Consider the following 23,183-nt stretch of genomic DNA (forward strand, 5'->3'; position numbering starts at 1 on the left):
ACTGCACCTTGTTGGGCATGGCTGGTTTCCTCCACTTACATTCCATATTCCTTACTGCAGATATTGTGAACCACAAATAGGCTGCATGGCTACACTCATGTGGTAGAGAGAATCCTCTGGTTAACTATAGAGACCTGCCAAGAGGAAGGATGTTAAATGACACAAGCCTGTCAATGCATGACTTTGAACACCTTGAATTGTTGTAAAAATGTGCCATATAAGGTTTTATTTGATGACATTACAGCTGTAGAATATTTAATAAATTGTCATTTTCATGTAAGGGTTATTTATTATTATAACGAAGAGGAGGGCATCAAGGCATTAAACATGGCTACAGGGATGGATGTGCAAGAGTCAGGACTTTGCGTCACAGGGTCTGTGATCCTGGGTGCCTCACCTTATGGTCTAGTGGACACCACAGCAGTGGTGAGGTCAAGTGTCCCTATGGTGCAAGGTACCGTACCATTGAAGAGGCTGTGAAGTCGAAGGACGGAGGGCTTATAGTCTCCATGAAGACCATCCTCACTAGCACCAGGTCCAGTAAGGATGGTCAGCTCCACATCACTGGAAGGGACACCTGCTTCTTGGTTTTGTGGACCACTAAAGCCTCCCAATCCAGCATGAAACTCTGACAGACTCATAGTACTCCTCCTGTCAGTACCTATTGTCAGGGAAGACAATGTCTGACAGACTCATAGTACTCCTCCTGTCAGTACCTATTGTCAGGGAAGACAATGTCTGACAGACTCATAGTACTCCTCCTGTCAGTACCTATTGTCAGGGAAGACAATGTCTGACAGACTCAAAGTACTCCTCCTGTCAGGGAAGACAATGTCTGACAGACTCATAGTACTCCTCCTGTTAGTACCTATTGTCAGGGAAGAAAATGGTTCAAAAAATATTCCACATACATTGCATGTAGAAAGTATTCAGACCTCTTGACTTTTTACAAATTTTGTTACATTACAGCCTCATTCTAAAATGGATTAAATAGATTCCCCCCCTCATCAATCTACACACAATACCCTATAATGACAAAGCAAAAATAGGTTTAGACATTTTTGCAAATTACAAATAAAAAAACTGAAATATCGCATTTACATTAGTATTCAGACCCTTTACTCAGTACTTTGTTGAAGCACCTTTGACAGCCTCAAGTCTTCTTGGGTATGACGCTACAAGCTTGGCAAACCTGATTTGGCGAGTTTCTCCTGCGTTGTCTGGGCTGTGTGCTTAGGGTCGTTATCCTGTTGGAAGGTGAACCTTCGCCCCAGTCTGCCCTGAATTTTCTGTAGCCACTGAAATCCACACCGCATGATGCTGCCACCACCATGTTTCACCGTAGGGATGTGGCAGGTTTCCTTCGGACGTGACACTTGTCATTCTGGCCAAAGAGTTCAATCTTGGTTTCATTAGACCAGAGAATGTTGTTTCTCATGGTCAGAGTCCTTTGGATGCCTTTTGAAAAACTTAAATCGGGTGCTGCAGAAATGTTTGTCCTTCTGGAAGGTTCTCCCATCTCCACAGAGGAACTCTGGATTTCTGTCAGAACGACCATCGGATTTTCCGTCACCTCCCTGACCAAGGCCCTTCTCCTCCGATTGTGCAGTTGACTGGGCAGCCAGCTCTAGGAAGAGTCTAGGTCGTTCCAAACTTCTTCCATTTAAGAAGGATGGAGGCCCCTGTGTTCCTGGGAACCTAATGCTGCAGAAAGTTTTTGGTACCTATCCCCAGATCTGTGCCTCGACACAATCATGTCTTGGATGATCAATGGAAATGGGATGCACCTTACAGTAGCTCAATTTCGAGTCTCATAGCAAAGGTTCTGAATAATTATGTAAATACGGTATATCTCTATTATTTTATTTTCTATTAGCATTTCTAAAAACCAGTTATCTTTGTCATTATGGGGTAGTGTGTGTAGATTGATGATGAAAAATAAATAATTTAATCAATTTTAGAATAACGCTGTAATTTAAAATGTGTAAAAAGTTAAGGTGTCTGAATACTTTTCGAATGCGCTGCAGTTCACACCCACCCATTAGGCTCCCATAATAGGTTATAATACATTCACGTTTTGCTTGTATTTATATCTGTGAAATTCAAATGATTTCTTACTGTGTCTTACTTGCTGATGGTCCTATTCATCCCTGCCTGTACATGACATTGAAAAATGAATAAAGATCATACACAAACAATAGGCTTCTAGAATAGGTTATGTTATACATTATAGAATATTAGGGAAGACATCACAATTATGAAATATCACCGGTCTCTCGAGTGCCCCACATTCTGTAGTACAGACATGACCTGCTGTCCTTTATATAAGGAATTAGGCACTTTCCCATGTTTACTACAGTATGTCTTCTAGACTGCACAGTAGCCTAATAAACACATTTTGTTAATAAAATAATTATTTAAAAAAATACTCTTTCAAAATGCAGATGTGGATTTAGTTATGGATCCATAACAAATTACTATGGGAGTAAATATCAGTGATTTACAGAAATATTGGAACAAAGTTGTCTAATGAAGGCAAACAATATGTGTTTTTGATTTAACAGGTTTTTGAATCAATGTGAATCGTGTTTGAAGGGAAAATTACCAGTTCCCTGGGCTTTGGATAAATATACAAATGTATTTTGTTCAGTCTGCATATGGAAGGAAAAATATGTTAATGAGGGATGGCAGTTACTGCAAAAGGATTGTGATGTGTATTGCTGATTTCATTTTTTGATACAAATTTCACCAGATTGGGTCTGCTGGTGTAACGATCTGGGTGTAGTGGGTGCGAAGTCAGGTGCAGGAAACAGAGAGTTCAAGGTAGTGCTCTTTAATGGACACACGGCGAACATAGGCCACCCCACGAAACACTGGGCACTAAAAAACAAATGCCCCAAACACGGGGACTAAAATAGTCCAGCAAAACCCACGAACAGGAAAAAACACGTTAGTCTCAACCATGCACAAATGTCACAAAAACAATCCCGCACAAAGAACCGGCGGGCCGGCTGGCTAATAAAGTCCAACTAATCACCACGATACATAACAGGTGTAACCAATAAACAGACAAGGAGGGGGAGGAAAGAATCAGTGGCAGCTAGTAGGCCGGCGACGACGACTGCCGAGCGCCACCCGAACGGGAAGGGGAGCCACCTTCGGTAGGAGTCGTGACAGTATCCCCCCCTCTGACGCGCGGCTCCAGCAGCGCGCCGACACCGGCCTCGAGGTTGACCCAGAGGGCGAGGCGCAGGGCGATCCGGATGGAGGCGATGGAAATCCCTCAACGTTGACGGATCCAAAATGTCCCCAACCGGTACCCAGCACCTCTCCTCCGGACCGTACCCCTCCCAGTCCACAAGGTACTGCAGGCCCCTCACCCGGTGTCTCGGGTCTAGAATGGCCCGTATCGTGTACGCCAGGGACCCCTGGATATCCAGAGGGGGAGGAAGGACCTCCGGCACCTCACCGTCCTGCAGGGGACCAGCTACCACCGGCCTGAGGAGAGACACATGAAACAAGGGGTTAATACGATAATAGGAAAGGAGTTGTAATCGGAATAGGAAAGGAGTTGTAATCGATAACACACCTCGTTTATTCTCCTCAGGACTTTGAAGGGCCCTACACACTGCGGCCCCAGCTTCCGGCAGGGCAAGCGGAGGGGTAGGTTTCGGGTCGAGAGCCAGACCCTGTCCCCTGGTACAAACACGGGGGCCTCACTGCGGTGGCGGTCAGCACTCCTCTTCCGCCGTCCACTGGCTAGTTGGAGGGATTCCTGGACGGCCCTCCAGGTCTCCTTGGAGCGCTGCACCCATTCCTCCACCGCAGGAGCCTCAGTCTGGCACAGATGACATGGTGCCAGGACCGGCTGGTACCCCAACACACACTGAAATGGGGACACGTTAGTTGAGGAGTGGCGTAGACAGTTCTGGGCCATCTCAGCCCAGGGGATGTATCTCGCCCACTCCCCAGGCCGGTCCTTGCAATACGACCGCAGAAACCTACACACCTCCTGGTTCACTCTCTCCACCTCCCATTACTCTCGGGGTGATAACCGGAGGTCAGGCTGACCGAGACCCCCAGATGCTCCATGAACGCCCTCCATACCCGGGACGTGAACTGGGGACCCAGATCAGAGACGATGTCCTCCGGCACCCCGTAGTGACTGGGGTGTAGATCTGTGGGGGCTCATAAATTAACCAGAAGGGGACTAGGGTTCCAATTTTGGAACACCCCCCCCCCACGTTCAGCTGGAAGGTGGCGCATGGAACGCAAAAATATTCCTAAAAATATTTAACCTCCGTACATTAACAAGTCCAATGGCTCAAATGAAAGATAAACACCTTGTTTATCTACCCAGCAAGTCAGATTTCTAAAATGTTTTACGGCGAAAACATAGCACATATTTATGTCAAACCACCACTGAAGACACAGCTAATTTGCATAGCCAAGTTGAAAAAAATATGCAATCAACAAACGCAGGATTAAAAGAAAAATAATGCACTAACCTTTTGAAATCTTCATCAGATGACAGTAATATAACATGTTACACAGTACATTTATGTTTTTTTCAATAATATGCTATATATATCCATAAATCTCTGTTTACAATGATGCATCGTTCAAAAAATGCTACTCAAATATCCTGAGAAATGACGATAGCTCCGGCAGATAACGTCAGCTAACAAGGAATACACATCATAAACTTTGACTAAATATGCATGTTCTACATATATATAGTTAGATACACTTCTTCTGAATGCAATCGCTGTGTTACATTTATTTTTAACGTTACAGGTTTCGTTCACTAGGCTATACTATGAGTCGGCGCTCAAAAAGTAGCATTATGGCTCCTCTATCTTGGAGTCCACAGAAACCCAAATTTACCACATAAATATTCCCTTACCTTTGCTGTTCTTCCATCAGAAGACCTGGAAGGAATTATACTTACCAAAAACAGCCTCAAACATGACACATTTCGGTTGAAATGTAGCCAAAAGTCAAGTGGATGCGCACCAAAACGTCGAACTTACATATTATATGTCGACTAAACTTGTCAAACTAAGTTCATAATCAAGCTTTAACATGTTATAAAGGTGTACAGCAATCGTGCGGACGAACAGAAACGCATGCATTGTATAATCGATCTTGGAAAAAAGACAGGACCGGAGCAGATGAGAGTGACCTGTTTTTTCGCGTGACCGAAAGGTTTCGGCCCGCCAAAACTCTAGTGAGCACGCGATTTTCACAATGAGAATCCCCATTGAAAGCTGAGATCGCGCTGAAGACAAAGAGACTGTTCCCAGACCTGTAGGTGCTTGGGAAGGGTGGGGGCGATGACATCAAAGTTGGGCCAACTTTTCTGATGACAAGAGAGAGTTTGGGAGAATGACTGCCCTGAGAGTTCTGCTTTACATACAGACATAATTTAAACGGTTTTAGAAGCTTTAGAGTGTTTAGAGTGTTTTTCTATTCAATAATCTCACGTGAAGTAAGATCCAGCTGCTTAATGGGTGAGCTTGAAGATGTCATGACAGAGGAAGCAGAGATAAAGAGAGAGAAAAAAAGACTAAATTCCTCTGTAGACATGCAGATGGTTGGGTCTGGGAGCCACTTTAACCGCCATAGTTGGTTTGGTTGCTTAATTGGTTAATCATATAAAAGGACAGATGTTGGGGTAATTGTACTCTGGACAACATTCTGAAGGAATTGATGTGAAACGTAGTGTAGCGGTGATTAGGGCTACGCACTTGCCTATCAGGTGACATGCCTGTCAGGTGGCAATGGAGGAGATGGGGAACAAAGTGAAAATGACATGGCCTGGGTATACCTCTCGGAACCTGTTGCCTGTCAGGTGGCAATGGAGGAGATGGGGAACAAAGTGAAAATGACATGGCCTGGGTATACCTCTCGGAACCTGTTGCCTGTCAGGTGGCAATGGAGGAGATGGGGAACAAAGTGAAAATGACATGGCCTGGGTATACCTCTCGGAACCTGTTGCCGGGAAGGGGGAAGACTGGGTGAAAGCATGAGAAGGCTTTTTAGGGCTTTCATTTTAGCCAAACTCCATAGAAAAGTATCGTGGAGGCATAGAGTCAGGCAAAGAGAGAGTGGGAATTGTCATGCTATCAGACTTTGGGTTTTAATGCAAATATAATTATGCATAGCTTACCACATTGTTAATACTGTTTTGTTTTGTGTTTCTCGTTGCTTTTAAAGTCTTGTGCTATCACTCTCTCAGCAACCAGAAGGAGAAAGTTGAAATGGAAGAAGTCAACGGCTCAGTGTTCTATGAGAAATGGAAATAAGATTGTGTATGGTGTGATCATAGAACAGAGGCCATAAGTCTCTGAGTTTGTAAACCTCACGGTAAATGTTAATCACGTTTATTTGTTTGTGTTCATGTTTTATTATCATTGTTTGTCAATTTATAAGTCATTTTCAAGTTTATGTAATGTTGAACAGGACTGATAGGTTTGGATTTCCGAACTTTAAATGTTATTAATCATTAGTTGTAATAGAGGCCTGAAGGGTGCCATAGCTGAGAGGCTACACCAGAGGTTAATGGTTAAGCTTGGAATGTAGGGAAAGCGATCACATGTGACAGGCATTGATAAGGTGAGAGAGCCATGGATTAGTGATGAAGGGGTTTGAGGTCAGGTCACGTTAAAGGAGAAAGAAAAGATTATGGCCAGTATCACTTAGTTTCCTGCCTAGCAATAAAGATACAATGTTTGTGCAGATGTGTATGAGGAGACTCAGCATTGGAGAAAGGGTTAAATATCAGTGCTTGTGTGAATATTTCTTGGTCTAATACAGCTGTATTGACCCTCTGGAAGAATAAACTTGGTTTGAGCTTTCATAGTGTCTAACAATAGTGTCTAACAAAAGTCTAACAATATGCAGCTTTCATTAGAACCTAACAATATGCATGTCAATCTCTCATGGCTCAAATTAGAAGAGCGATTGACTTCATCACTACATATAAGAAGTGTTGACAAGCTGAATGTACCGAGCTGTTTGTTTAAACTATTAGCACACAGCTCAGACACCTATGCATACCCCACAAGACATGTTACCAAAGGTCTCTTCACAATCCCCAAGCACAGACTATGGGAGGCGCACAGTACTACATAGACCCATGACTACATGGAACTCTATTCCACATCACATAACTGATGCAAGCAGTAGAATCAGATTTTTTTAAACAGGTAAAAATACACCTTATGGAACAACGGAGACTGTGAAGAGACACACGCATACGCACACAAGCGCTAGCACATGCACTCTACACACACATACTTTGTAATATTGTTGTATGGAGGTTTTATACATTTTGTGGTGTAGATTTGTAGTGGAGTAATAATGTTACAGGATGTACCGTTTTATATTTTGTTTGTTATGTAATGTGCCTTAGGCAGCAGCTAATGGGGATCCCTAATAAATACAAAAACATCTAAAATCCTACATTGTGGATGGGACATTTCTGCTGGGATGGAGGAATTATCTGGTTGCTGACCTAAATGATCAGGACAGTCTAGGATACTATTTTCCCATAGAGGTGAAGTATTGCGATGAGCTATACGACTGTACTTCTGATTCTATTTCAAGAGGGAAGTTAAAACCCTCAGCCATGAGGTCAATGAGGAGGACCAACAGTGATAGGGGGATCATCTGAAAGAGACTGATGTGTAGGAATGGAACATGTAGGAGTCGGTAGGAGTCGTGCCTACACCACGGTGAGATACGGTACAACTTTAGCTGTAAGGTAGGTAAAGTGCACTGTACACAACTACAGTCGGTGGTTATCTTGCACATTTTCATAAGCATCTAGCTAACCACATATCTTTGACCTAACCAAAATAGCTTGTTTGCAGCTAGCAAACAGGGTTTACCTTATCGCACATCTCCAGCGACGCCTCTCGCTTACAGAGGTTGGAAAACGATAAAATGCAAGTGTGCTTATTGGGTTACTGGTTACAATCCAGTAATATATACTTACTACATGTCGATGAGTTTGTATGGAGAAATGTGGAGGTTTTCCCCACACTCTGCCTTGAGCGATGATGTCAAAACTTGCGACAGGATGTGCAGTTCTGATAGCCACATTAACAGCTAACAAGGTGTCACGCCTTGGTCATGGTATTTTGTGTTTTGTTATATGTTTGGGTAGGCCAGGGTGTGACATGGGTTTATATGTTGTTTTTCGTATTGGGGTTTGTAGTATTTGGGATTGTGTATGATTAGGGGTGTGTCTAGTTAGGCTTGGCTGCCTGAGGCGATTCTCAATCAGAGTCAGGTGCTTGTCATTGTCTCTGATTGGGAACCTTATTTAGGGTGCCTGAGTTCGCGTTGTATTTTGTGGGTGTTTGTACCTGTCTCTGTGTAGTAGTCACCAGATAGGCTGTAATTAGTTTCACGTTTCGTTTGTTGTTTTCGTATTTCAGTTATTTCATGTACCGTTTTCATTCATTAAAGTCATGAGTAACCTACACGCTGCATTTCGGTCTGACTCTCTTCTTACAACAGACGAACGCCGTTACAGAAACACCCACCACCACTCACAGACTGAGCAGTGTGTAAACTGGCAGGAGCTAAAGGAGGACGTTATGGACAGCAGAAGCATGGATTATACGACGTGGGAAAAAATCGACAGGTGGGCGGCCGACCCAGAGAGAGTGCAGGCGCCCGCCTGGGATTCGCTTCAGCAGTGCGAAGAGGGCTACAGGCTAATGGAGTCAAAAAGGAAAACACGGCGACGCAGAGCGAAAACCGAAAGTAACGGGGGAGAGCGCAGAGAGAGAGTGGCTGAGTCAGGAGTCAGACCTGAGCCTACTCTCCCTGTTAATCGTGAAGAGCAGTTGCAGTGGGAGAGGCTGCACCACTTGGAGATTTGGACATGGGAGGAGGAATTAGACGGAAAAGGACCCTGGGCGCAGCCGGGAGAATATCGCCGTCCCAAGGATGAAATAGACGCAGTTAAAGCGGAGAGGCGCAGGTATGAGGAGGCAGCACGGCGACGCGGTTGGAAGCCAGAAAAGCAGCCCAAAGAAATTATTGGGGGGGGGCTAGAAGGGAGAATAATTATGCCAGGTAGGAGACCTGCGCAAACTCCCTGTGCTCACCGTTGGGCTAGAGAGACCGGGCAGGCACCGTGTTATGCTATGGAGCGCACAGTGTTTCCAGTGCGGGTGCAGAGCCAGGTTCAGCACATACCAGCCCTTCCTATTGGCTGGGCTAGAGTGGGCATCGAGCCAGGTAAGCTTGGGCAGGCTCGGTGCTCAAGAGCTCCAGTGCGCCTGCATGGTCCGGTCTATCCAGAGCCACCTCTACACACCAGTCCTCCGGTAGCAGCTCCCCGCACCAGGCTTCCTGTGCGTGTCCTCGATCCAGTACCACCAGTTCCAGCACCACGCACCAGGCCTCCAGTGCGCCTCGCCTGTTCAGCGCAGCCAGCGCTTTTCTCCTCTCCTGCGCTGTCGGAGTCTCCAGTCTGCCCAGCGCGGCCAGTGCTCCCAGTCTGCCCAGCGCGGCCAGTGCTCCCAGTCTGCCCAGCGCCGCCAGTGCTCCCAGTCTGCCCAGCGCGGCCAGTGCTCCCAGTCTGCCAGTGCTCCCAGTCTGCCCAGCGCGGCCAGTGCTCCCAGTCTGCCCAGCGCGGCCAGTGCTCCCAGTCTGCCCAGCGCTGCCAGTGCTCCCAGTCTGCCCAGCACCGCCAATGCTCCCAGTCTGCCCAGCGCCGCCAGCCTGCCCAGCCCCGCCAGTCTGCCCAGCGTCGCCAATCTGCCAGGTTCCGCCAGAAGTGCCAGTCAGTCATGATCTTCTAGATCGGCCAGACAACCTGAATCATCCAGTTCCACCAGCCAGCCAGGATTTACCGGAGCCTACTACCTGCCTGAGCTTCCTCTCAGTACTGGACTTCCACTCAGTACTGGGCTTCCTCTCAGTACTGGGCTTCCTCTCAGTACCGGGCTTCCCCTCAGTACCGGGCTTCCCCTCAGTACCGGGCTTCCCCTCAGTCCCGGGCTGCTTCGGTCCCGAGCTGCCCCTCTGTCCCGAGCTGCCCCTCTGTCCTGAGATGCCCCTCTGTCCTGAGATGCCCCTCTGTCCCGGGCTGCCCCTCAGTCCCGGGCTGCCCCTCAGTCCCGGGCTGCCCCTCAGTCCCGGGCTGCCCTCTGTCCCGAGCTGCCCCTCTGTCCTGAGCTGCCCCTCTGTCCTGAGATGCCCCTCTGTCCTGAGATGCCCCTCTGTCCTGAGATGCCCCTCTGTCCCGAGCTGCCCCTCTGTCCCGAGCTGCCCCTCTGTCCCGAGCTGCCTCTCTGTCCCGAGCTGCCCCTCTGTCACGAGCTGCTCCTCAGTTATGTGGGGATCTGGGTGAGGACTATTAGGCCATGGTCGGCGGAGAAGGTGGATTATCCCAGGACGCGAAGGGGAGGAAATAGGACATTTATGGAGTGGGGTCCACGTCCCGAGCCAGAACCGCCACCATGGACAGACGCCCACCCGGACCCTCCCTATGCTCTTGAGGTGCGTCCGGGAGTCTGCACCTTAGGGGGGAGGTTCTGTCACGCCTTGGTCATTGTATTTTGTGTTTTGTTATATGTTTGGGTAGGCCAGGGTGTGACATGGGTTTATATGTTGTTTTTCGTATTGGGGTTTGTAGTATTTGGGATTGTGTATGATTAGGGGTGTGTCTAGTTAGGCTTGGTTGCCTGAGGCGATTCTCAATCAGAGTCAGGTGCTTGTCATTGTCTCTGATTGGGAACCGTATTTAGGTAGCATGAGTTCGCGTTGTATTTTGTGGGTGTTTGTACCTGTCTCTGTGTAGTAGTCACCAGATAGGCTGTAATTAGTTTCACGTTTCGTTTGTTGTTTTCGTATTTCAGTTATTTCATGTACCGTTTTCATTCATTAAAGTCATGAGTAACCTACACGCTGCATTTCGGTCTGACTCTCTTCTTACAACAGACTAACAACTTTACACAAGGTTTTTTTTTTTTTTTGGTGGGGGGGGGGTAATTACAGGCAAATATATTACCTTGTCCAAGCGAGATCTGCGCATGATCAAAACGTCACACCAAGGTAAGCATACCCAAAACACAGGCCTTATATGGAGAAGTTCTAAAAAATCCCAGAAGGAAAAATGCCGTAAAAACTATTGGAACCATTTTTGTGTTTTACCGCTAGGTTTTATGGGTATTATGACTGTGGTACTCAATTGTGTATGCTAAGCCCCTCCCACCAATTAGAGTTGATTGAATGCAGGTGTATACGTGTTTGGGAAGGGAGGCAGTTTGGAGTGGAAAGCAAGAGTAAATTGGCTAGATTTTATGCTTTTAACTTTTGTTTTGCCTTGTTTTATAGTTTTAGTTTATGTCCTGATTTTAACCACTCTATTTATTCAAATACATGATCCATTGGAGTAAAACTGTTCCTTACTTCAAGGTGCAGGAGGTAAAGGCCACCTTGCCACAATCTGAAATAACACTAACTTTATCTTATTGTGCTCATGTAGTTACATTAGACATTAGACTCAACAGTTACATTAGACAAAACAATATTTTAATAATTTGGATAAATCAATCTATGCCTAATTTGAATACATTTTAGAAGTAGAACCCAGATTATGAGGATTCTGTGTTATGCACTATAGCCCGTTACCATATATGTGATTGAATATTATCTATCTGCTGTTGGCTTGTGTGGATGTATGTGTTATGCAACATAGCTGACTTGAAACACTGTTAACAGTTTCAGGGCCATGGGCCTTTCTCGTGATGGAAAAATACAGAATAACATGAAGACAGGAACTGTGCAATGAGTTGAGGGGCGGCACATTCAGAACGTAGTGTTGCGAGAACAAACAGTCTTTTGTTAGATAACAGGAGCCAGGTGCCTGATAACTGTATATTCTACACAGCTACAATGACTGACCGCTGAAGCACTTAGGGGGCTGGGACCAGCCTCTGCGCCAACAATCAACGATAGGCTAGGTGATTCTAAAACCACGCCCAGTCTCTACTCTGACAGGCCGGCTAGGAAGCAGGAACTACCTCTGTCAGAGTATATTTATAATATATTTGTCAGGAACAAGTCAGTTCTCTGTTTGCCATGCGAGTTGGGACAGAGAGCCCGTATATACAAAAATTGCAATTACCACTTATTGCTTAGCTAATAAAAAATAGATAGTATACAATCGGAGACTCAATGTCATATTTATCCTGATACCAGATTCGAATTGACGCAACCCTAACAATATGCAGAATCTTTCCCCAGTGTTTTGTTCCATGCTGCTACTAGATGAGGTTGTTGTTTAAGCAGAGATCACTTTCTCCTCTACATCCAAGCTCTTTTCATTGCTCAGCCTGCCCTGGCTCTCTTATCTACAGCAACAGCACCTCCCACCGGTCATGTCTAGATGGGATCCAGCTTCTTTCTGTATTTTTTGCATTTTAGCTAAACCTAACTCCTTTCCGAACCTGCCATGTTTATTCCACTAATTTGCTGCGTAAATTCTCTTAAACCTGCTACGAAAGGTAAATTCTGACAAAAGATGGGTCCCTTCGAGCCATGGCCCTCCCAGTACCAGCAAGGGAGCCCCTCATTGGGGGGGGGACCAATTGCCACGCAGCACCACCTCTCCATCACTTTGTAGTTTCCAAGGCAACGGGCAGGGCCTTTCTCCTGAAAGGCGCCGCATCATCATCATTATCAGCCACGCAGGGCTGGTCGAGAGGAAGCAGGAGCTATCAGTCCAGCAGTGGGTAACATCAAGCACCTCCTTCTCTTGCTTCATGTCGCGCTGCAGCACAGTCTCCATCAACACTCAGTAAAAGGAAAAGGATGTGGACACGAAAAGGGATACGGTAGGTAGGTGCTGCGTTTTCTGTGCTCTCTGTGTTTGACTGTTGTGTTGTGTTAGTTATGTGTTTTACAAGCAGGGAGTGGGGAGTGTGTGTGTGATCCTCTCAAGCAGGGTGATTTAATGGGCTGTTTGATGCTAACACTATTAGAATGAGAGAGAGAGGCAGCATTGCTAAAGGGGCCTGGCGGCCTGCAGAGCTAAGGGTCTGCAGGCCGCATACACAAACGCCCCAGCCCCCAGCTGGGATGGACAATAGCTGGATCATTACCTCTTTTTACCAGCCATAGCCTGTAGCTATAAGCTGCTACCACCGTTAGCTGTTGCTCCTTTTATGGGATGTGATTGTCATGTTCTCCACCCATCTCTCTAAGTCTAGGATGCGTCAGGTAGTTTCCCTTCCCTTTTGCATAAGCATGACGAAACAAAAGGCCCAGTGAGCGTTACTTAGTTAATACCCCGGCCAAAAAATCCTTTCATCGCACCCTTTCCTCCTCCTACATTGCTGTTTTTTAATGCCACCCTGAAAGGGAAGAAAAAGGTTTGTCTGAATGTTTCTTCCCAGTAAATGCTGAGCAGGTGGGGAGGGCACGCCTTAATATCTTCTTCATAATGGCTTTGGCCTGGCTAGCCTCCCTCAGTGTCAGAAGTAGTGCACTAAATAGGGAACAGGGTGCCATTTGGGATGCGAACTGGATCTCCTTAACATCATCCATCATCCAACAACATCCAGCACAGCCACGAAATCTGTCCTTTTCATTATGACAGCATGGGATTAGTATGGGGCTTGGCTCAGTATCCTTGCTAGGCCTTTATGTTATTATTAGCCTAGCTAGCCTGTTGTGCCTTGGCCATGTGCTGCATGCAGTCTTTGTAATATGTCCATGTTATGGCCTGGTACTGTATGCTATTATTAGCCTAACTAGCTGCAGTCTCTCGAGTTTCCTAATGTTACCGCCTGGTCTGTATGATGTGTTTTGGAGGTGTGGTGTCAGATTCAGGAACCATTACTGGAGCACATCCCCTGTGTCCTATTCCCACCTCCTTCCCCACCCCTGTTCACGACGGAAGGTGTGTGGTGTGTGTGTGTATGTGTGTTGGTGCTGTCTCAGGTGAGGAGGAGGATGAGATGCGGATTCTATCTCTCTCTCGCTCTCTCAGCCCCAGAATCCTCTTTGAAGCTTTCTGTTATTATTGATGCTTTAGATCTCACAAGAAAGAAACACTCGGAGGTTGTTTGGAATGGAGTTCATTGAGCAGATTGTTTGAGGTTGGGCCTATTTATCTCATAAACGCAGCACTTGCCTTGAATCCTTGTATGATGTGTTTGTTGTAAAGTATCCTTACTGGTATTAGCCGTTTCATGATTTGTTTCATAATGACCTCATACAACTGAATAAAATATATTTTACACATTTTGCTCTGTCATGCAATAGCTGCATGCTATTTATCAGTTATAAGGGTAGTCTGTTTTCAATAGTAAATGTGCCTGTACTGAGAACAGGTTGTTATTGAAACACTTTGTAACAAAGATACTCCCTGTTCTAGGTTCACTCCAACCCTGTTCCTGGAAAGATACTCCCTCTATGTTCACTCCAACCCTGTTTCTGGAAAGCTACTCCCTCCTCTAGGTTCACTCCAACCCTGTTTCTGGAAAGCTACTCCCTCCTCTAGGTTCACTCCAACCCTGTTCCTGGAAAGCTACTCCCTCCTCTATGTTCACTCCAACCCTGTTTCTGGAAAGCTACTCCCTCCTCTAGGTTCACTCCAACCCTGTTTCTGGAAAGCTACTCCCTCCTCTAGGTTCACTCCAAACCTGTTTCTGGAAAGCTACTCCCTCCTCTAGGTTCACTCCAAACCTGTTTCTGGAAAGCTACTCCCTCCTCTAGGTTCACTCCAAACCTGTTTCTGGAAAGCTACTCCCTCCTCTAGGTTCACTCCAACCCTGTTCCTGGAAAGCTACTCCCTCTATGTTCACTCCAACAATGTTCCTGGAAAGCTACTCCCTCCTCTAGGTTCACTCCAACCCTGTTTCTGGAGAGCTATCCTCCTGTAGGTTTTCAGTCCAACCCTGATCCTGGAGTGCTACCCTCCTGTAGGTTTTCTGTCCAACCCTGATCCTGGAGAGCTAGCATTTCAGTCCAAACCTGTTCCTGGAGAGCTGCCCTCCTCTAGGATTTCAGTGGAACCCTGTTCCTGGAGAGCTGCCCTCCTCTAGAATTTCAATCAAACCCTGTTCCTGGAGAGCTGCCCTCATCTAGGTTTTCAGTCCAACCCATTATAATTAATGGATATTTTTGTAGTGGTTGATGCATTTTCCAAAGTGTTAATTACAAACTTTAGAAGACTTACCTCAAATACACTACAAGTTTGCATTTCATGCTTTGAAGGAAAATTCTCAGCAACAAAAGAATGATAAAATGAAGATCCTACATCTGTGTGGTGGATGTGTAACCAGGCCAGCTCAGGACAGCTCGGTCTGGTTTGACTGGGTTTGGTTAGTCACGTGATGTGTGTCAGGATACATTAGCATAATAACAGCTGGATACTAGCTAACAGGAAGGGGTGATTGATTGATGAGTTCAGGGGTTAACAAACTATTGATTGAGATGAATACAGTAAAGGTAAGACCTCGGGCCACGAAATGAGATCCTGGTGACATTCTGTCGGGATACATAAACAACAGGAGTATAGAGGAGTAATAAAAACACATGTACACACAATACAAATGATGAGTATGTAAATAGGGTCTCAAGTGGGTAGCTAGCCTATCTACTATTTGAGTCAGATTTGTCTGGTTCTGGTCAATAGTTTGGTCAAGTAAGTATTTACCAGGATTGGGGTCAATTCCATTTCAATTTCAGAAAGTAAACGCAATTCCAAATGTCCTCATTGAAGAGCATTGAAGAGAGTTGGAATTTCAGTGTACATCCTGATTTGACTGGAATTAAAAAGGAATTTACCCCAACCCTGGTATTTACTAAAACATGTTCAAACACGCAACATTAATATTTACCCTGTATGTACAGGACATACCAATAGCAGCTATACTGTTTATTTTTTTTGCAGCTTTACAGTACAGTGAGCATGGGTATCCAATCAGAATGATTCCAAAATGGCCCATGTCAGAGCAGGAAGGACTGACTGGCCACCATTATCTCTGACCAATGAATTATTGAACAGTGACTGACTGATCTTGCGCAAAGCAGACAGACAGGCATGCATGCCTCTGATTGAGTCCGACCTAGACATAGCAGGTGTGTGTGTGTGTCTGACATTCATATGGTCTCTTCTACGCCATGCAGCCTGCCAGGCTCCCTCTGCTGAGCTGAGGCCTGCTGCAAGGTTGAAGGGGTTTACACTGTTGAATGCTGCTGTAGCATGACTTCAATTATCCACATTGATTCTAAACTAATCTCGGCAATCCAGAACCAAATGTTGTTCCTGAGAACCCTCTTGAACTTTAACTTCCCGACAGAACATTACAATATTTTAGTTTGTTAGGAGAGACTTCCTTTTACTAAAAGAGGTTGCTATTCAACCAAATACAGTATTATGATAAAATAAATGTAAACCTGCATTTTAAAAGCGGGCTGGCTCATTCAGTAATTCCAAGCCAGAGAAAACAAGGTTGAAAGAGAGAGAGAGAGAGAGAACACTCAAGGTTAAAGCCTTCCTTTGCTAGCCCATTGTTAGCCAATTGTATCATCTCTACCTATCATTGTCTTAACAGTAACTAGATACCACTGTGCATACAGAGACATTTGCCATACTATGACCATGATACCTCAGCCCTGATCAGAGGAGATCTATCTGTCCCACTCTAGGGAGATAGAGGATACGAGGAGAGGGGGAGAAAGAGCGAGAGAGAGACAGCTGGAACTACTCAACCTGAACCATTGTGGGGGAGAACACTGCTTCTGACAGAACTGCTGCTGCTGCCAGAACTAAAGTGTGATGAAGGTCACAGAGAGGACCTTTCCCATTGCTAGCTTTCATGACCCTTCTTTCCTATTTCAATATATTACTTTTCATCAGCACAAACAATTATATTGACTTATAAGGAAATAGAAAGTTTGGTTTTATGGAATGGAAGAATAATAGCTAAAATCACAAACTTTATAGTAACCAATGCAACTAATTCAAGTTGCTAGTGTTTTACACTAAGTAATTGACATTGAGCAAATTCTTCTGTGTTTAGCTGTTGACCTATTCCAGTGGTACTCATTGTGTGGACCCGCAGGCCGCATGAGCGCTTAATTTGCAGCTCGCTGGGATTTTCATATTTTCCATTCTTAATACATAACAATGATACAGTTTCAATTCAAGGTGTTTAATGCAGGCCTGAATCACTTCATTGAATATATCGATTGTTCAGTATATGGCAGTATAGCGCAGCTGTTGAACAGAAAGGTCGAAATAGAACGTTTGCCGAAGTAGAAGGCAACTGCTCAGCTGCAGCGACTGACGCATATCAGTTTGCTACTAGCTAATTTTGCAGTCTAAATCTATTGACAATGAAAATGAGGGGGAAGAGCTGCAGAACAACGTGACAGCTACAGTATGAACCAACAACCATTGGAGAACCAGGAAAATCAGGAAGATGGTGCGGGGGAAATGCAACTAGCAAACGTGGCTCCGGTGGCTAAGAGAAGGATACGGTCAAGAAGAACACAGATAGTTCCAAGAGAAATGGACAAACAAATATTATTTTGTACTGCATGATGGGACTAGCTCACTTTGTCTAATTTGCCAGTAGACAGTCAATTGTTTTAAATGAGCAAATTTAGAGCAACATTTCCAGTCACACCATGCCCACTTTGACAAAACATATCCACCTCAAAGCAACCTTAGAAACAACAAAATAGCACAACTCAAAAGACAGCTCTGAGGACAACAACAAATGTTGGACAGATCTAGCAGTGTTGCATAGAAAATGACAGAGGCAACATATGAGATTGCTTGGATACTCGCGAGAAACAAGAAGACCATCACAGACGTAGAGATTGTCAAAGAATGTTTTTTGGCCTAATATTGTATGCTGATTTTACAAACAAGGAAGATCTTTTAAAGCAAACTAAGGGACTGCAACTCTCAGACTCGATCATAACAAGAAACATAGAAGACATCAGCGAGGACATCGGTTAGCAACTGATTACTGACATCTGTGGTGCCTTGTTTTTCGTGTTGTACTTGATGAAAGCACTGATGTAAGGGACATTGCCCAATTCTGTGTTTGGGTCCATTTCCCTCAAAACGAGTCGTTCAGAGAGGAACTTATGTTTACTGACCCTTCAGGGACAAACACGAGGAGAGGATATTCTGGAAGCCCTTGTTACTTTTTTTGCTGATAATAATATTGACTGGTCAAATCTGGGATCTGTGTCCACTGACGAGGGAAGGAGACGGGACTCATAGGCCTGATGAGAAAAAGAGGATATTCGCAAATGTGTTACGTTTCATTGTATCATTCTTCAGGAAGCACTTGTGGCTACACTCAGACTGTGACTTAGAATGTGATGCAGCAAGTAGTCAAATCCGTGAATTTGTTGCAAGCCAGGGGAGAGAGGAGCCGGAGATGGATGATCCACAATAGATATTAAAGCTTTCTTTTTTAAGTGACATCACCTGCCACCTGAACACGGTGAATCTCCAGCTCCAAGGGAAAGCTCAAATTCAGTGCAAAATGCTGCGACTGGTCACAGCATTTCAAAATAAGGTCACCACACTGTTCATACCTGACATTTTGTTAATTTCCCAAAACTCAGAGCTGTCACCACATCCAACCCAGACATACTGCAGCATTTAGCTCTGATGCATTTGTGCGTGTGTTGGAAGAGTTGAAGTATGAGTCAAGATTCAATGGTATCATGGAGTACAAGCACTTTTTCAACTTCATTGAGAACCTCTTTCATGTGCCAGTGTCATCTCTGACCCCAGTCATCACAGCCCTCTGTCCTGACCGTGCTGGAATAGAGAGTGCGATAGTGGAGCTGCAGGCAAAAGACACATTGCAAGGTGAACTAAGATCAGGTGTTACCCATTCCTGGAGCCGTGTGTCAGACACAGAGTATCCACTTCTGAAGCAGTGTGTGCAAAAGGTGACATCATTTTTTTGTCAGCACTTATTCACGTGAAGCAACATTTTCAACAATGAACATTGTGAAACAAAAACAGAGAAACAGACTGACCAATGCCCACCTGGATTGCCTCACAAGGATAGCAACAACATACTATACATTTAGAATGAATTCAGTCAAGCAGAAGGGACATTTTTGCTCATCCAACTACTGAGGTAACCCAGGATCAGACACTTTTCCCCCTCCAATTTCTGCCTAAAATGACAAACACAAATCTAACTGCCTGTAGCTCAGGACCTGAAGCAAGGATATTATTATTCTTGATGCTTTTTGAAAGGAAACACTTTGATGTTTATGGAAATGTGAAATTCATGTAGGAGAATATAACACGTTAGATCTGGTAAAAGATAATACAAACAAAAATACTTTTTTTCCGTCTTTGAAATGTCTTTGGGCACGTGTTTCATCCAAACAAAATACTGCCCCCTAGCTTAAAGAGGTTTTAAAGCCTTATTCTAAAATATATATATTTTTAAATGTATCCCCTCATCAATCTACACACAATACCACAAAACAGGTTTTTAGAAATGTTTGCAAATGTACAGTACTGTGCAAATGTTTTAGGCAGGTGTGGAAAAATGCTGTAAAGTAAGAATGCTTTCAAAAATAGACATGTTAATAGATTAGATTTATCAATTAATAAAATGCAAAGTGAGTGAACAGAAGACAAATCTAAATCAAATCCATATTTGGTGTGACCACACTTGCACAAAGTCTTTTTTTAGGCATATAGTCAGGTGTATGATTAAACAATTATACCAAACAGGTGCAAATGAGCATCAATTCAATATGTAGGTTGAAACGCAATCATTAACTGAAGCAGAAACAGCTGTGTAGGAGGAATAGAACAGGGCGAGGAACAGCAAAACTCAGCTAACAAGGTTTTTCTTCTGTTCACCCACTTTGTATTTTGTTAGACATGTTAATAGGTTATATTTATCAACTATTTTTGAAAGCATTCTTTCTTTACATCATTTTTTCACACCTGTCTAAAAATGTTGCACAGTACTGTATATAAAAATAAAAAGTATTCAGACCCTTTACTCAGTACTTTGTTGAAGCACTTTTGACAGTGATTACAGCCTCAACTCTTCTTGGGTATGACGCCACAAGCTTGGCACACCTGTATTTGGGGAGTTTCTCCCATTCTTCTCTGCAGATCCTCTCAAGTTGGATGGGGAGCATTGCTGCACAGCTATTTTCCGGTCTCTTCGGAGATGTTTGATCGGGTTCAAGTCCGGGCTCTGGCTGAGCCACTCAAGGACAATCAGAGACTTGTCCCAAAGCCACTCCTGCATTGTGTTGGCTGTGTGCTTAGGGTTTTTATCCTGTTGGAAGGTGAACCTTCGCCCCTGTCTGAGGTCATGAGCACTCTCGATCCGGATGAGTCTCCCCATCCCTGGAACTGGAAATCATCCCCACAGCATGATGCTGCGACCACCATGCTTCACAGAGGAGCTCTGTCAGTGTGACCATCGGGTTCTTGGTCACTTCCCCTGACCAAGGCCCTTCTCCCCTGATTGCTCAGTTTGGCCGGGTGGCCAGCTCTAGGAAGAGTCTTGGCGGATCCAAACTTCTTCAATTTAAGAATGATGGAGGCCACTGTGTTTTTGGGGAACTTCAATGCTGCAGACATGTTTTGGTACCCTTCCCCAGATCTGTGCCTCGACACAATCCTGTCTCAGATCTCAATGGACAATTCCTTTGACCTCATGGCTTGGTTTTTGCTCTGATATGTGCTGTCAACTGTGGGACCTTATATAGACAGGTGTGTGCCTTTCCAAATCATGTCAAATCAATAGAATTTACCACAGGTCAAGTTGAAGAAACATCTCAAGAATGATCAATGGAAACAGGATGCACCTGAGCTCAATTTCAAGGCTCACAACAAACATTTATAAAAACCTGTATTCACTTTGTCATTATGGGGTGTTGTGTGTACAGTCGTGGCCAAAAGTTTTGAGAATGACACAAATATTAATTTTCACAAAGTCTGCTGCCTCGGTTTGTTATTTGGTCAATAACAAAAGTTTTTCTCAATACTTTGTTATATACCCTTTGTTGGCAATGACAGAGGTCAAATGTTTTCTGTAAGTCTTCACAAGGTTTTCACACACTGTTGCTGGTATTTTGGCCCATTCCTCCATGCAGATCTCCTCTAGTGCAGTGATGTTTTGGGGCTGTTGCTGGGCAATACGGACTTTCAACTCCCTCCAAAGATTTTCTATGGGGTTGAGATCTGGAGACTGGCTAGGCCACTCCAGGACCTTGAAATGCTTCTTACGAAGCCACTCCTTCGTTGCCCGGGTGGTGTGTTTGGGATCATTGTCATGCTGAAAGACCCAGCCACAGTTCTATTTTGGTTTCATCTGACCATATGACATTCTCCCAATCTTCTTCTGGATCATCCAAATGCTCTCTAGCAAACTTCAGACTGGCCTGGACATGTACTGGCTTAAGCAGGGGGACATGTCTGGCACTGCAGGATTTGAGTCCCTGGCGGCGTAGTGTGTTACTGATGGTAGGCTTTGTTACTTTGGTCCCAGCTCTCTGCAGGTCATTCACTAGGTCCCCCCATGTGGTTCTGGGATTTTTGCTCACTGTTCTTGTGATCATTTTGACCCCACGGGGTGAGACCTTGCGTGAAGCCCCAGATCGAGGGAGATTATCAGTGGTCTTGTATGTCTTCCATTTCCTAATAATTGCTCCCACAGTTGATTTCTTCAAACCAAGCTGCTTACCTATTGCAGATTCAGTCTTCCCAGCCTGGTGCAGGTCTACAATTTTGTTTCTGGTGTCCTTTGACAGCTCTTTGGTCTTGGCCATAGTGGATTTTGGAGTGTGACTTTTTGAGTTTTGGACAGGTGTCTTTTATACTGATAACAAGTTCAAACAGTTGCCATTAATACAGGTAATGAGTGGAGGACAGAGGAGCCTCTTAAAAAGAGGTTACAGGTCTGTGAGAGCCAGAAATCTTGCTTGTTTGTAGGTGACCAAATACTTATTTTCCACCATAATTTGCAAATAAATTCATTACAAATCCTACAATTTTGATTTGATTTGCTGATTTTTTTTTCTCATTTTGTCTGTCATAGTTGAAGTGTACCTATGATGAAAATTACAGGCCTCTCATCTTTTTAAGTTGGAGAACTTGCACAATTGGTGGCTGACTAAATACTTTTTTGCCCCACTGTAAGTCTGTTAAGAACAAACTCTTATTTGCAATGGCGTCCTACCCTGGCCAAACCTGGACGACGCTGGGCCAATTGTGCGCGGCCCTATTTGACTCCCAATTACGGCCGGATGTGATACAGCCTGGATTGCTGATATGGATTAAAGATATGTGGTCATCACTATCATTCAGTACGTGTAGTCTCCTCCCTCCCTATAGTCCCACTACATTGACTTATTAGATATGTAACACAAGTGGTTTTATCATGTTAGAGAGCTTGCCTTGGTCCTGAGCTCACATTTCTCTATAGGCTACATCTGATGATATCCCTAGTCAGCTTGATTTCATGTTAAATAACCCAATTAATACCTATGTGAAAAGTTTTTCAAACAAGTTCTCTGTAACAAGGACAATGATTAGTGATGATTGGCTTCCCCTTCCCAACACTACAGTATACTGTTCGCACCTTGTTGTTTCTCCCCTCGGCTGATTCCACTATGTCACTATGAACTGTGAACATGACGGGCCTGTGAGCCGCATTTGGCAACAGCAGCCAGGGGAACGGGACAGAGAGAGAGCTTGACCCATTTCAGGATTACTAATTGACTCATTAAGGGACAGAGTGTTTCAGAATCTTCAGAAATGGTGATTAGGTCTAGTTTACAATGACTGTCACATAAATGAGCACTTCGCTCACACACACACACACACACACACACACACACACACACACACACACACACACACACACACACACACACACACACACACACACACACACACACACACACACACACACACACACACACACACACACACACACACACACACACACACACACACACACACACACACACACACGAAGATTGTTAGTTTTGGATGACTTGTAGCCTGTAAAAGCATAATATCTATGAAACTAGTTTGTTCATATGTGGGGGGAAATAAGCATGATGTCACCATAAACAGAAGCCTTTTGTATTTTCCTAATAATGAGGATAAGTCATTATTTTTA

At 44.6% G+C, this 23,183-nt stretch overlaps 1 protein-coding gene across 1 annotated transcript in view; it reads left to right on the forward strand.

Annotated features, from left to right (window-relative positions):
* Positions 1–12,723: 12,723 nt before the first annotated feature.
* Positions 12,724–23,183, forward strand: part of akap6 (A kinase (PRKA) anchor protein 6) — a 313,910-nt gene continuing 303,450 nt past the window's right edge. The window contains exon 1 of the mRNA XM_046367705.1: positions 12,724–12,867. The gene's annotated coding sequence lies outside the window, so the exon portion shown is untranslated. The remainder of the gene's footprint in view (positions 12,868–23,183) is intronic.

The sequence above is a fragment of the Oncorhynchus gorbuscha genome, linkage group LG10, assembly GCF_021184085.1.
Source record: "Oncorhynchus gorbuscha isolate QuinsamMale2020 ecotype Even-year linkage group LG10, OgorEven_v1.0, whole genome shotgun sequence".
Classification (NCBI taxonomy): domain Eukaryota; kingdom Metazoa; phylum Chordata; class Actinopteri; order Salmoniformes; family Salmonidae; genus Oncorhynchus; species Oncorhynchus gorbuscha.